The sequence below is a fragment of the Mirounga leonina genome, unplaced genomic scaffold (assembly GCF_011800145.1).
Source record: "Mirounga leonina isolate KUSES-001 unplaced genomic scaffold, KU_Mleo_1.0 Mir_357, whole genome shotgun sequence".
Lineage (NCBI taxonomy): Eukaryota > Metazoa > Chordata > Mammalia > Carnivora > Phocidae > Mirounga > Mirounga leonina.
The window spans coordinates 3,796,751-3,811,107 of record NW_023270702.1 but is presented as its reverse complement, the minus strand read 5'-3'; positions in this window follow the sequence as shown (position 1 = coordinate 3,811,107).

The following is a 14,357-nucleotide window of genomic DNA, read 5'->3' as shown; positions in this document are numbered from 1 at the left end:
TTTATTTATTTATTTATTTATTTATTTATTTATTTATTTATTTATTTTTGGCTTCAAGTTTTATTTTTCACATTTTAGGAAAATCTGAGTGTTTTAAATAGAAGAAATTAAGAAGCTAGTAAACCATAAAAATTGTAATATCACAAATTATTTACTTTAAATGGTCATTTTCTTTTATTACATCTCCAGTATTAAAAATATAACTTACTTGAGTCTTTGGAAATGATTTTCTTTTTTTTTTTTTATTTTATTTTATTATGTTATGTTAGTCACCAAACAGGACATCATTAGTTTTTGATGTAGTGTTCCACGATTCATTGTTTGCATATAACACCCAGTGCTCCATGTTATATGTGTCCTCCTTAATACCCATCACCAGGCTAACCCATCCCCCCACCCCCTTCCCCTCTAGAACCCTCAGTTTGTTTCTCAGAGTCCATAGTCTCTCATGGTTCATTTCCTCCTCCAATATCCCCCCCTTCATTTTTCCCTTCCTTCTCCTAATGTCCTCCATGTTATTCCTTATGTTCCACAAGTAAGTGAAACCATATGATAATTGACTTCCTCTGCTTGACTTCTTTCACTTAGCATAATCTCCTCCAGTCCCCTCCATGTTGATGCAAAAGTTGGGTATTCATCCTTTTTGATGGCTGAGTAATATTCCATTGTATATATGGACCACATCTTCTTTATCCATTCATCTGTTGAAGGGCATCTTGGCTCTTTCCAAAGTTTGGTTATTGTGGACATTGCTGCTATGAACATTGGGGTGCATATGGCCCTTCTTTTCACTACATCTGTGTCTTTGGGGTAAATACCCAGGAGTGCAATTGCTGGGTGATAGGGTAGCTCTATTTTTAATTTTTTGAGGCACCTCCACACTGTTTTCCAAAGAGGCTGTACCAACTTGCATTCTCACCAACAGTGTAAGAGCGTTCCCCTTTCTCCACAACCCCTCCAACATTTGTTGTTTCTTGCCTTGTCAATTTTTGCCATTCTAACTGGTGTAAGGTGGTATCTCAATGTGGTTTTGATTTGAATTTCCCTAATGGCTCATGATGCTGAACATTTTTTCATGTGTCTGTTAGCCATTTGTATGTCTTCTTTGGAGAAGTGTCTGTTCATGTCTTCTGCCCATTGGCTTGATTATTTGTTTTTTGGGTGTTGAGTTTGAGAAGTTCTTTATAGATCTTGGATATCGGCCCTTTGTCTGTAACGTCATTTGCAAATATCTTCTCCCATTCTGTGGGTTGCCTCTTTGTTTTGCTGACTGTTTCCTTTGTGACCCTTTTAAACAGGAATGAAGTTACTTCTGCATGGCTTGTTCTCAATGAACCTCTATTGGTTCCTAGTGTTGATGCTTCCGTTTTCATCTCTCTCTCTCTCTCTCTCTCTCTCTATATATATATATATATTCATTTGTCCAAAAATATTTATTGAATAACTGCTATTCTTGATGCATTTTAGTAAATGATATGATGGCAAACCGTTGTGAATAAGGAAAATGCAACTTGTCCTCTAGAGTTGTGAGTCAAGTGAGGGTTATAAACAAGAAGACAATTATAATATAATGTAATGCATTAAATTATGGATCAAATTCATTTTGGCTTATAACCCAGATTGTGTGTGGGGAAGGGGATCAATAAGTGAATATGTCCTAGAAAAAGTAAACATTGAATATTTAAGCCAAGATCTGAATGATTGGCAAAATTTCACCTTATTGGGGAATAAGAGTGTTTAACACAAAGGAAATAATATTTGCAAAAATAGAAGCAGAGACAATATGGACTCAAACCCGAGTGAGTAGATTTGCTATGACTGGAGCAAAGGGAGTATATAGGTGGGGAAAGAAAGAGGCTGGAATGGTGAACCAGCCAGAACATGCAGCACTATGCAAGGCATTGTAGCTCTTCCTTCTATAGCTGTTGTAATCAACTTTCCTTGGCCCACCTTTGGCGTATAGAACAATATTTGCACATTTCTGTTTCAGAGGCATATTTTGAAATTCCCATTGTATTTCAATTTTTGTTAATGATTGGCTCATGGTCCAGTCACAAGTTCAGTACATTGGCATATAATGCATTATTTATTCTCTAATTTATTCATTTATCATATCTATATATCTACATATCTCTACATACATACACATCTATATATCAGCTATATAAAGATATGTAGATATACAGATAGCTGAACTGTGTCCCTAAAATGTGTATGTTGAAGCCTTAACCCCCAGTTAAAATGAGACCTTTAGGTTGGAACTTAATTCAATCTGACTGATATCCTTTTAATAAGAGGACATTATGACACACAGAGAGACAACCAGGGATGTGCACCACAGAGGAAAGACTGTGTGAGGACACAAGAGGATGGCCATCTGCTAGCCAAGGATGGAAGTTTCAGAAGGAAGCAAACTGGCCAATACTTTGATCTTGGACTTCTAACCTCCAGAACTGTGGGAAAATAAAATTCTGTTGCTTAAGCCACCCAGTCTGTGCTATTTTGCTATGGCCGCCCTAGGAAACTAATACTGTGTGTGTGTGTGTGTGTGTGTATTTATATATATTTAACTGCATTCTGTTCCCTGCACTATTCTACCGGTTAAGGATATAAAGAAAAGAAACAGGGGCGCCTGGGTGGCTCAGTCGTTAAGCGTCTGCCTTCGGCTCAGGTCATGGTCACAGGGTCCTGGGAATGAGCCCCGCATCGGGCTCCGTGCTCGGCGGGAAGCCTGCTTCTCCCTCTCCCACTCCCCCTGCTGTGTTCCCTCTCTCTCTGTACCTCTCTCTGTCAAATAAATAAAATCTTTAAAAAAAAAAAAAAAGAAAAGAAAAGAAAAGAAACATTATTTCTTAAATTCTTGTGCACCTAAAGCTAATATAATGTTCTATGTCAATTGTACCTCAAAAAAGGATAATTTTTAAAAAATTGAGGGAGACCCATATCAGTAAAACAAAAATTCCAAAAAGGGAATGTGCAATAATATAGGTATACACATGCATTAAGGCAACTGCATGGGAATTACACCACCATATGGAGAAGTCTCTCGGAGATGGAGATGTACAGGCAAAATTTTGAAAGAAAAGCCAGATGTAGCAAAATGAAAGGGCTGGTTCTTGGTAAGAAGAGGCCCTGGCTTTCTGGCTTGCCATACAAGTGTGAGGGGGTGTGGCAGAGTCTACGACTTGCAGGAGCGCAGCGTTGCTGGTACAAGTGTGTGTGTGTGTAAAGAAGTGGGAGGCCGTCACCCTTCAGTAATCCCGAAAAGTGAACTCTAAGTATCTTTTCTTCTACTTGGGGCTTCATTTCCCTGATGCCACTTTTTGTCATTTTTGGTATGATGATTGTTTTCCTTTATGCAAGAAACAAGCTTGTTTAATTGATCTTGTTCATCTCTGTTACCGATTAACTTCATAGGACCTTTCCCATTCAGTGGTTCTGGCACTTTTCGGTCCACACCTTTCATTCGCAAAGCATATTTAAAAATATGGCAATGGTTTCTCAGGCTTCAGCCTTTTTCCTGACCAATTCATGCTGAGGTTCTTCCTCTCAGCTTTTAACTTATTTTAATGTGCTTTAAGTTAATGATTAATGCCTACACCAGCTGTTACATGCTATCAGTACACACAGTAGCACAAAAACACTTACCAACGCTTGGTTGTAACTCTGTGGAATATTTACTTACCTGTCTTCCCCTCCCCGACGTTTGTGTGTCTTTCGGATCAGTTCCTCTTTATTAGGTTTTAGTTTTTGTCTTGTTTTGTTTTCCCAGCAAGTCAATTGTTCTTAAACTTTGGTGTGTATCAAAGTCACCTTGAAGTTATTATTAAAAATTCACATTCTCTCCAAACATTTGAATTCACAGTCTTCAGAGGAGTGGTACATGAAATGGGAAAGCTTGCCCTCGTTATTAACTGATCTGCAGGGGGGTTTTTATAAGTACCTGACAGTCAGTATACTTACATCCTTTAATGTGAACACTTACACAACGTTTTTTCCCTGTGTTTTTGAGTCCACCCCTCATGATCACAGAATGGCAGGGTTCTATTTGTAGAATGATGCCATGAAGAATATTTACTAGAAAGCTCTTAGATTCTTGTTTCTGTAAACCATGTACACACAAACACTAACTTCTTATTTACACACCCTGTGTACTATAGTCTGTGCTTAGCAGCCAAGACAACTTTTGATGGCATACACTGAAAGAGAAAATTAATTTCCTGTATGAGACTCAGTTTTAAATCTATTGAAGGAGTTAAAGGTCCTGTATTAGTCAAGGTTTTCCCTAGAAATAAACTAATAGGAGATGTATATATGAAAAGAGACTTTTAATAAGGAATTGGCTCACATGATATGGAGGCCAGCGAGTCCAAATTTGTAGAACCGATATCCCAGTTGAGGTCTGAAGACTGGCAGGCTGTGGTAGAACTTAGAAGAGCTGATGTCCCAGTTTCAAGTCTGTCGGACGGGAGAATTCTTACTTATTTGGTGGAGGGTCAGCCTTTTATTCTAGTGGATCCTCCAACTGGTTGAATGAAGCTCACCCTCTTGGGGAGGGTAATCTTTTTTACTCAACCTATTTGAATGCTAATCGAGTCCAAAAATAGCACAGAAACACCCAGAATAACATTTGACCAAATATCTGGGCAATCCATGAATCAGTCAAGTTGACACAAAAGGTTACCCATCACAGGTCCCATGGGTATCATATCAAATTCCTGAAACTTGATCTGGGATTGATTTCCTTATGAAGTATGAAGTGTGATTTCACTTAACTTTTTTCATAAATAGATCCCATCTCCTTTCTTCTCCATATGGATAACTTATTTTTTCAGCACTATTAATTACATTCTCCATCCTTTCCCCACTTCATTCCCCGTCCCCCATAAAAATACTGTAATATTTTAAATTTCCATATATGGTGATCTGTTTTGAGGCCCTCTGTTCTTTCCATTGATCTCATTTTCCATTCCTGTACCATAACATCAATGTCTTGATTACTTCTACCTAATAATAATTCTGATATCTAAAATAAGTCTTCTCACATTTTTCTTTTTCTTTAGGAATTTCTTAGCTAGTCATGTTTTTTTGATGTCCCATATGTTTTAGAATAGCATGCTAATTTTCATGAACAAAAAGCCTATCTGTATTCTGATTAGAATTCATTGAATCTATATATCAATTTGGGGATAATTGACTACTTAATGGCATTGAATTTTCCTATCCTTGACCAAAGTCAATCTGTCCACTTATGTAGGTTTTATTTAATTTCTTTCAAGATTTTCTTATATTTTCTACATAAAGATATTGCATATCTTTTTTAAAGGTTTATTTATTGATTTGAGAGAGACAGTGAGCACTAGTAAGGGGAGGTGCGGAGGGAGAGAATCTCATGCAGACTCCCCACTGAGTGCAGAGCCAGATGCCATCACTCATGAGATCATGATCTGAGCTGAAATCACACAAAACTTACTGGGCCACCCAGAAGCCCCAAGATATTGCATATCTTTTGTTAGATTTATTTCTAGGCATGTCATCATTTTGTTTTCATTGAAAATATATTCTTAAATTCTAATTATTTTTGCATAATATATGAAAATGCAATTAATGCTCACATACCAGTTTTATATCCAGAAAACTTACACAACATTCTTTAAAATTCTAATAATTATTTGTTTTTCTGGAGGGATGGGGGGGTAATGTCAGTAAACATGCCAATTGTGAAAAATTTCGTTCTTCCTTTCTAATTCTTATAAATTACATGCAATGCGACAGACTTTGTCTTTCCATTAAAGTCTAGTTTCCTTACATTTATCATTATTACTGACATACATGGTTCATTTTCATCTTCTCCCTCTAAGAGCCATTAATTCTGTACACCTCTTGCAGTGTTGCAGCAACTGGTTCCTTTTGTGCCTCTATGAAATGACTACCTAGTTCAAGGGGTCTTATATTTAGATTATTGTCTTGAAGGATAAGAGTTTTGACCTTATTATTAGGTGTGGCTTATCCTATTTTCCTTCTAGAACTGACAGTTTAATGTCATTTCTTTTTCTTAAATACCTTAGAAAGGTGTTTCCATTTCTGTTCACAGAATTTCCTCCCAGTTTTGTCCTATTACCTAGAGAACTTCAGATAACTAGACAACTTCTTGGCTTCTCCTCCAAAGTGCACTTTTCTATCTTGAGTCTTTCTAGTTCCTAATTACTTGTTTTTGGAATGTGGGTGACTATGGATACAACAGCTCTTGGTTCAAATACAGGTTATAAAAGTTTAACATGGCCAAGAAGATAGCCTACATCCCTGCCATATTCTTTTCCTCCTTATATGGAGGGTTCTTTTTGTTTTTCTGAGCTCTATACACTGGAGAAGAGTATTTTGGGGAGGACATCATGTTTTTGCCAGCTTTTCCCTCTTATAAGGAGGAGGAGAAATGATGTTAATTAAACATATTCTCCTCCATAGGTTCAGTATGGCTGACTTTTTTTGACTTTACCCCAGTTGACCCAGTCTCTGCACAACTAGAGTCAGATTCCCAACATGGTATTGGTTAAAAAATATACCCATGATAATAACAGAACAATAGATATTTCTGTTTTACCAGAGTCTGCACTTCTGTCTTTTAAAGAGTTCCATTTAGTGCAGAGCATCACCTCTTCCATTACCAGGAGCATTCTTAGCTATCTCTCCTATGCTCGTAGTCCCTGCATCCCTGGAGACATGAGTTTCTGTGGCACTATAGTTCAATTGGGAGATTGGTCATATCTATATGGCAATAGCATTTGATTTGTACAAGGAGCAACCTAACTGCTTAGCTAGGCTCTAGGGAGACCTCCTTACCCCGATTTCCTGGAATCTGAGTTGTGAAGAGCTTTAGCTTATGTACTTGAATTATATCTACCTCCATTCCCACTCATCAAATTTCACCTGAAGTTCCCAATTCCAACCCTGCTCTATCTTGCTGTCTTGGTTCCTAAAAACAAATAATGTTAGCTCACCCTCTTACTTTCAAAAGTTTATATACTAACAGGGAGAATTTGGTAAGATATTCAATTTCTGTCAGTGGGTTGAGTTTCTTCAGCTGATTTTCAATGCTAAGATCCAAGTAATCATTCAATCCAGTATAATTTCATTAATAATATATTTCCATATTCTTCTTTGCAAAAAACATCAAAAGCCTTGAGTTCTTTTCTATCTTCTCAGGTGTCAAAATTTTTATATGCTTCTCACCTTATCTTCACACTATAAAATATCCTTTCAAAAACTAGCAAACCCATAGACACTGAAGCATTTGTGGCTTTTGAAAATATGTATAACTCCTTTTACTCATATAATTTCTAACCCCCTCACTTGTTTTTCTTTCTTGGAGTCTTATTCCTATAAAACTTCATGGACATATTCCCACTGTAATTCATAAATTCCCCCTCCTGTCTAAGGCACTGCACATTCTGAGTATATTCAGAAAGTAAATAAAGTAGAATATATTCCACTTTACTTAGAGGCTCTAGTCCTATCTCTAGCAGTGTTTGTCACAGATGAATAAGGCAGGACCTATGGACTATTCTTTTTTTTTTTTTTTAAGATTTTTATTTATTTATTTGACAGAGAGAGATAGCGAGAGCAGGAACACAAGCAGGGGGAGTGGAAGAGGGAGAAGCAGGCTTCCTGCCGAGCAGGGAGCCTGATGTGGGACTCGATCCCAGCACCCTGGGATCATGACCCGAGCCGAAGGCAGACGCCTAACGACTGAGCCACCCAGGCGCCCCGACCTAAGGACTATTCTAAACATGGACCATTCACTGCCATTTCTCTCCCATGAAATATTCCAACTCTTATCTACCCACAGTTTCCAGGGTTGCCCCTTATGTAGTACTTCAATAGGGAACTCAAGTAAATTTACAATATTACACACAGCTAAATTACCAGCTGTAACATCCAATCTCATATGCTGAGGTTTTCAAAGATCATAGAGCCAGCTGCTGAGTTATTTCTAAAACTTCTTTCTCAATCTAAGGAGGAGTTCCCAGGGCCATTACAGACAGACCCTATGTCAACTGACACTGTCAATTTTCCTGCTGTATGAGTCAACTCTTAAGCAGTCAGGCTGGGAAGGGTTCCTGGCTAATGTGTAGCACCTTGATTTAAACCAAGCTTCAGCTGGATATTGCCACAGAATTCAGATGATCCTGGACAACACTTGAAAATAAAAATCCAAAATTAACAAAGTCTCTCCATTCCTGGAAATCTAAATCCTCAAATTTCAACTAATTATGCCTGAATTCTAGTTTCTTCTAAGTTCTTCTGGATTCCATTGAGTTATTCATTTGGCATATATAATATCACTGACCCATAAATGTTGGCACTGATTAAACTATACTCATCCACATGGTTCTCAGCAAATTTCCTTGATTCTATAAAACTCAAATAAATACCTTTAAGCAATAGGTTCACTAAAATTTTGAGTAAATGAATCTTTCCGCAGGATAATATATAAGTCAATTAAAATCCAAGACAGTTTTAATGTAAAAAAAAAAAAGAAAGAAAGAAAGAAAAAAGAAAAAGAGAAGGGGAAAAAAGCCCTAGGCTTTCTCCATGATTTGGATGTTAGTCTTCTACTAAGTACACTCTTCCCATTTCATTGATTCACACGGAACATTTCAGTTTTGTCTACTCCCTTTCACATAGTCTTTTGTAGGTCTTGTCTTTACATAGATACTTAAATAGTTTGCTCCACTAATCTATGAGCCACCTATTCCAATTTCTAGAAGTCCCACCCACAACTGTTGCTCAGATGATTGCAGAGGGAAGAACCAGGCATTTTATGGACATAAAGTGCTTAGGTTTGTAGGCAGTTTTGATCTTAAAAGATGATTGCTTTCATTTTGCCCCTGATAATTTCCAACAATATAACATTATATTTATATGTTGAACTGGGAATTACTTTGCTTGTCTTTCACCTTGGTTGGCTCATTTCTTCTCTCTTTTTCATTTGGCTTCTGTCTTCTTTTCTTCTTTCTCCCATTCCTTTCTCTCCTCCGTGTTTACTCTCTCTGACTTTATCACTTTCTTCTCTCTTTTCCTCTTCCTTTTTCTTTTTGCCTTCTTTCCTACCTCTTTCTGCCCTTCATTAAGTTTACAAAAAAAGAGAAAATATTATTTACTTCTGGCAGGTTAATTACCGATACCTTTCTGAGGAGAAAATATTCATCACCCAAATTCTTAAGTTGACATTTTGGTTAGTAGTCATACAAATTTATACTATTATCTTCATGTTTCTCACAGATTATAAATTAGATTGGTTCTTTCCTTGGATGTGATTTGACTGTAAAACTTCATACATTCCAGCAGGGGTTGGAGATGAGGGTGGGAATAGCTTTTTGCCAAAGTGTCATCCCCTTGTGAATTCCAGGATAAAGCTGCCGCATGAAGACTCTTCCATTCCTTGAGTGATCTGCTAGGTCAGATTCCCTCATCAAATTTGTCAGTGTGAGTAGGTCTTTACTACTGTTATCAAGTTAAATTCCAGCTCTCTCATCACCATTTAACATTTCTCTGGCATGATTTAAATGAATTTTGACGGTATTCCAATATCAGAGAGCATATTCTGCCAGTATAAAACATGTTCAGTAGCTACAATCACAAAACATCTAAATTTATCCAATTTCATTTCTTGGAAGCTTTTTTCCCCTCACTCCACCTGCCAAATTAAGTCATTTTTCCTGCCTAGTGGTACAAACAGGCCCCAAAGTATCCAATCTGAAAAAGGTTGAGATTGATTTAATGCTTTCAACTTATTTTTCATTATCCTTGTAATTCTGCATCCTCAAATATTCGAGGTAATATTTCACTAGAATTTGTGTGTTGGTTATACTATAAAAGATTTTTAAAATATTAGAGATCATGTATCTAACCGTTTGCCAGTCATCCAATCTCAACAGATGAAGAAGTGTGATGTAAAGGAAATAAGAGATTTCCTCCAAATCATACTTCTTGATAGTGGTCACACTGGTTATAGTCATAGGTTTCAGGCTCCATTTGTCAACATTAGTATACATTTTGGGGACGTTCAGATGTTGTTCTAAGTATTTTGGAGTAAGGATACTGACTATGTATTAGACAATATTCATGCTTGTTGATTACTTACCAGCTCAAAAAATAATCTCTTTTATAAATACATATTCTTGATATTCTTTGACTGCTACTAACTATAGAAAATTCTTGTACATATTGCAGTCAGTTATTAGATACCCACCATTTCTTGGAATATTCTAATATTAAGTTGAACCTTATGAAATCAGTAAATGATTTTCTTACTAAAAATTATAAGTTAATATTGTTTAATACTTTGATGACATAGTAAACAGCCTCTGGAACAAAACAAAACAAAACAAAAAAGTCAAAATCTGTGTCTTTTTATTTCCTAACTGTTAAAGTGAAGATGGCTGGGAGTGGGTAGAGGAAAACATGAATTTTGATCAACTGGAAAGGGAAAAATAACCCAAAGGAAAATATTTCCTTTGTAAATCGTTCAAAAGGGCATTGCAACCAATGCAGAATAGACAAGAATTAAAAGCTAAATGTGGTAAATACCTGACAATGTCTCTTTAACAACTTCAGATCGATTTATTTTACCCTGGGTATCCTGGTGTGTTCTCTCCTCCATCATGTATCTGTAGTTTGACTGACTCCCAATTCTTGATGCAGTGTGTGAGAACTGGCTCCATTACCTTTGGTTTCCAGGACTATAAAATATCTAATAAACTTAGCAACCAGCATGCCAAGTAAATGCAATGTAGCCAGCTGGTGAAGTTTTCTTGCTATTAAAGTGAAACTTTGCTTTCATTTTGAAAGGAGGCTTTGGAAATCTTTCTTTCATATGTAATGTCTCAGTGTTTTGGAACCATTAATGTAAAACCCCTTATCTTAACCATGGCTTTTCTGTCTGCTGCCAGAAAGAGGGAACGTAAGTCAGTATAAAGACAACTCTTACATTACTAACTACAGAAAAGCATGAAATTTATCATGAGATAGGACCATTTCAAGTTCGTAAATACTGAAGAATTAACTACACATTTAGGACACATATCAGAGGATGTGAAGGGTCCTTGAGATGCAGAACCAAAGGGAGACTTATGTTCTCAGATCTATCCCAGTACCTCCAGTGCTCCATTGTTGGTAGGGGTGCATAAACGTTCAAAGTCATCATTTGTGAATGTGTAGTTTACATCACTGATGGTTAACACATTGTTTCCTTTATTTACCAATTGGTGTCCTGATCAATTTCAAAAATGTTTTGAGAGGACTCTAATTAACTTGGTGCTTGGGTAGGGGACTAAAATAGGAATAAAACTATTTAACAGGGCTCTGACAATCCGAATTCGTAAGTTTGAGACGCATGAGGAGGTATTTAAAATCTGTGACCATATGAATTAAATATAGAATATTCAGAATCATATCTTTGTGAGAAAGAAAATGAGGAATAGATTCACAGGCAAGAAAGGTGCATAGTCTGATTTCTCCCTCCAATTTTTGGAAATAATAATGAGTAAGGGACTTTTAAAAAGTCTTAAAGTTAGTTTGTGACTGTCAAGGTTGGAATGTATGTTCCCTGATTTCCAGTCCAGTATTCTTCTGCAATAGGGATGTAAAATGATCAAGGTAAAATTCCTTCTGAATCACTGAAAGCACAGGAGGAACAAGTGCTGTTCTTCATAGAAAAAGATTAAGCCTTCAGGAAAGAGTTTTTCATTTTAAGGTTATATATAAATCAATGGAAATAGGTAGGAAAGACATGTACTATTTAGAGATTCCAAGAAGGGACCTACTTTCCAATCCCTTTTTTTTTTATGTTATGTTAATCACCATACATTACATCATTAGTTTTTGATGTAGTGTTCCATGATTCATTGTTTGCGTAAACACCCAGTGCTCCATTCAGTACGTGCCCTCTTTAATACGCATCATCAGGCTAACCCCCCCCCCCCAGAACCCTCAGTTTGTTTCTCAGAGTCCATAGTCCCTCATGGTTCCAATCCTTTTTTATATCTTGATTTTACATCTTTAAACAGACCTCACAAGCCCTAAAGAAATACTAGGCACACTAGTCCTGCAGTCAATGATCTCTGGATGAAGTACTCCATCCAAGAAAGACAATTATTTCCTCACAAGAAATTAGAAACTGTAATTTGTATGTTTCACACAGATATCTGTGCACCAGTGAATCTTCACATCTCCAGCCCTATCCTCAACCCTGGCATGTTGTGATTTGCACCTTTTCCTACCAGCGCTTCTCAAGGAACGGATTAAGCAATCCTCTAGTCTCTCTAGCTCTGAAATCGCATGGTTCTGAGATTAACTTCACATTTCCCCTGACTGTGTAACAATTTTACAGTATGGCCAGAATGCTTGCTGAAATTCTTACTGTCACATATGAGGTATAGGGAAAGCACATAGATTTTGACCATTAAGGAGAGAATGAAGCAGGTGATATTTATAGCAAGACAGGGAGGTACCTGTAACATTAACAGAATAAGTTATGGAATCTATTTAGTTGGATATGGTTCTTCCAATTTCTGCCCTTGTGTAATTTTTTTTCTTGTTTTGTGAGGATTATTCTAGATTTTTAAGTGTTATGACTTGGAGCCCTTTCCAAGAGAAACCTTATAATCATGAGCTAGATGTCTTTTTGCAATTACCTTAGATGATTTTTTTCCATGTCCTTACTGTTGTTATGCACCACAATTGTTGGTTTGCTTTTTCCTATTTTTTTGGTCAGTACGGTGACAGAATTGCTGTGCAATTTTACAGAGCTTTATGATTCTAGCCACATATTTTGGAAAAGAAAGCTCTTCACTATGGGTGGTAGCATTTCTCGCAATTTTATTTTTGTTTATCTTTCATTTTAATGATGTTTTGGCCATTCTTGAGAGAAAAGCATCCTTTTAAACATGTATTTCATTGACAGACATTATAGGAGTATTTTCAGGGGTTTTAGGATGAATATGTTCAGAGTAATTTTCACCTAGTAGCATTTGGATAATTTTTACATCCAACGCAGCTTATCAATTCCAAATTAATTTATTAATACTGGCCATATTGTGTTTGACAGCAAAGTTCAGTCTTGCTACCTAAATATTAATATCTAGAGTTTATCCCTAAATAATTAAACTGCAAGGCTTGCATTGTTAGATTTTTTTAGTATATAGAAAGTAAATTATAGAAGAGCTAAGATAATCATGCTCATAGTCTGACTAGCATTACCCAAAGTGTGTTCCTTATTCTGGATAAGTTACTTGAAGGGAAAAAAACCTGGAAGTGGCAGCAGAACAGACCTTCAGTGGATCAAGAAGGCTGAGCAACACAATGCAAAGAGTCTTGAAAATATTAAAATTCATCTGATAATCTCAAAAGGTTTATGATATGACATGTATTCCCAAATAAAAATACAGTCTCGTCCCCTTTAACAGAAAATGTCATTATATTCATACTCATTGGAATATATTTTGAAAAACACAGTTCTGGGCAATTTCCTTCAGTTCGGACAGAAATCCACTCTTGGGGCACCTGGATGGTGCAGTCTGTTAAGCATTCAACTCTTGGTTTCAGCTCAGGGTCTTGAGTTCGGGCCCCCTGTCAGGCTCCCTGCTCAGTGAGGAGTCTGCTTAAGACTCTTTCTCCCGCTCCCTCAACCCACCCCCTAATCTCTGCCCAATGCACATACTCTCTCTCTTTCTCTCTCTCTCATAGATAAATAATAAATAAATGAACGAATGAATGAATAAATAAATAAATAAATAATAAATAAATAAATAAAATCCACTCTTGCCCAGAGGGTTTGCTCATAGTATTTTTTGATAAGGGGTACTTCTACATCTACAGCTAGATATAAGCAAAACTGTGAATATAACAGTTCCTTCCTTAGATTGCCTTTTAATTTCTGCCCATTTTGTACTTGCCACTCCAGGCATCTTCACAAGGAGGCTAAGCCTATAACATCACCTTATACTCTGGGCTGATTCTTGCCACTGTTCCTTGCCTCTGTCTAAATCTGCTGAACTGTATCAGTATTCTTTGCTTCAGAGCATAACTCCATGCTAAAGACTCTCATAGATTCTGAAGAAGCTTGTGGAGACTTACAGAGCTCTTTCTCTTCTATATCACTGATGGCCATCAGAAGACAAGGGATTTCAGGGTTGTGGGACTGAGCCCCATGGGGATCCACACTTAGCACGGAGTCTGCTTGAGATTCTTTCTCCCACCCCTCCCTCCCCTTCTACTTCTTCCCCACATCTTGCACTCATTCTCATAAATAAATAAATAAATAAATAAATAAATAAATAAATAAATAAATAAATAAA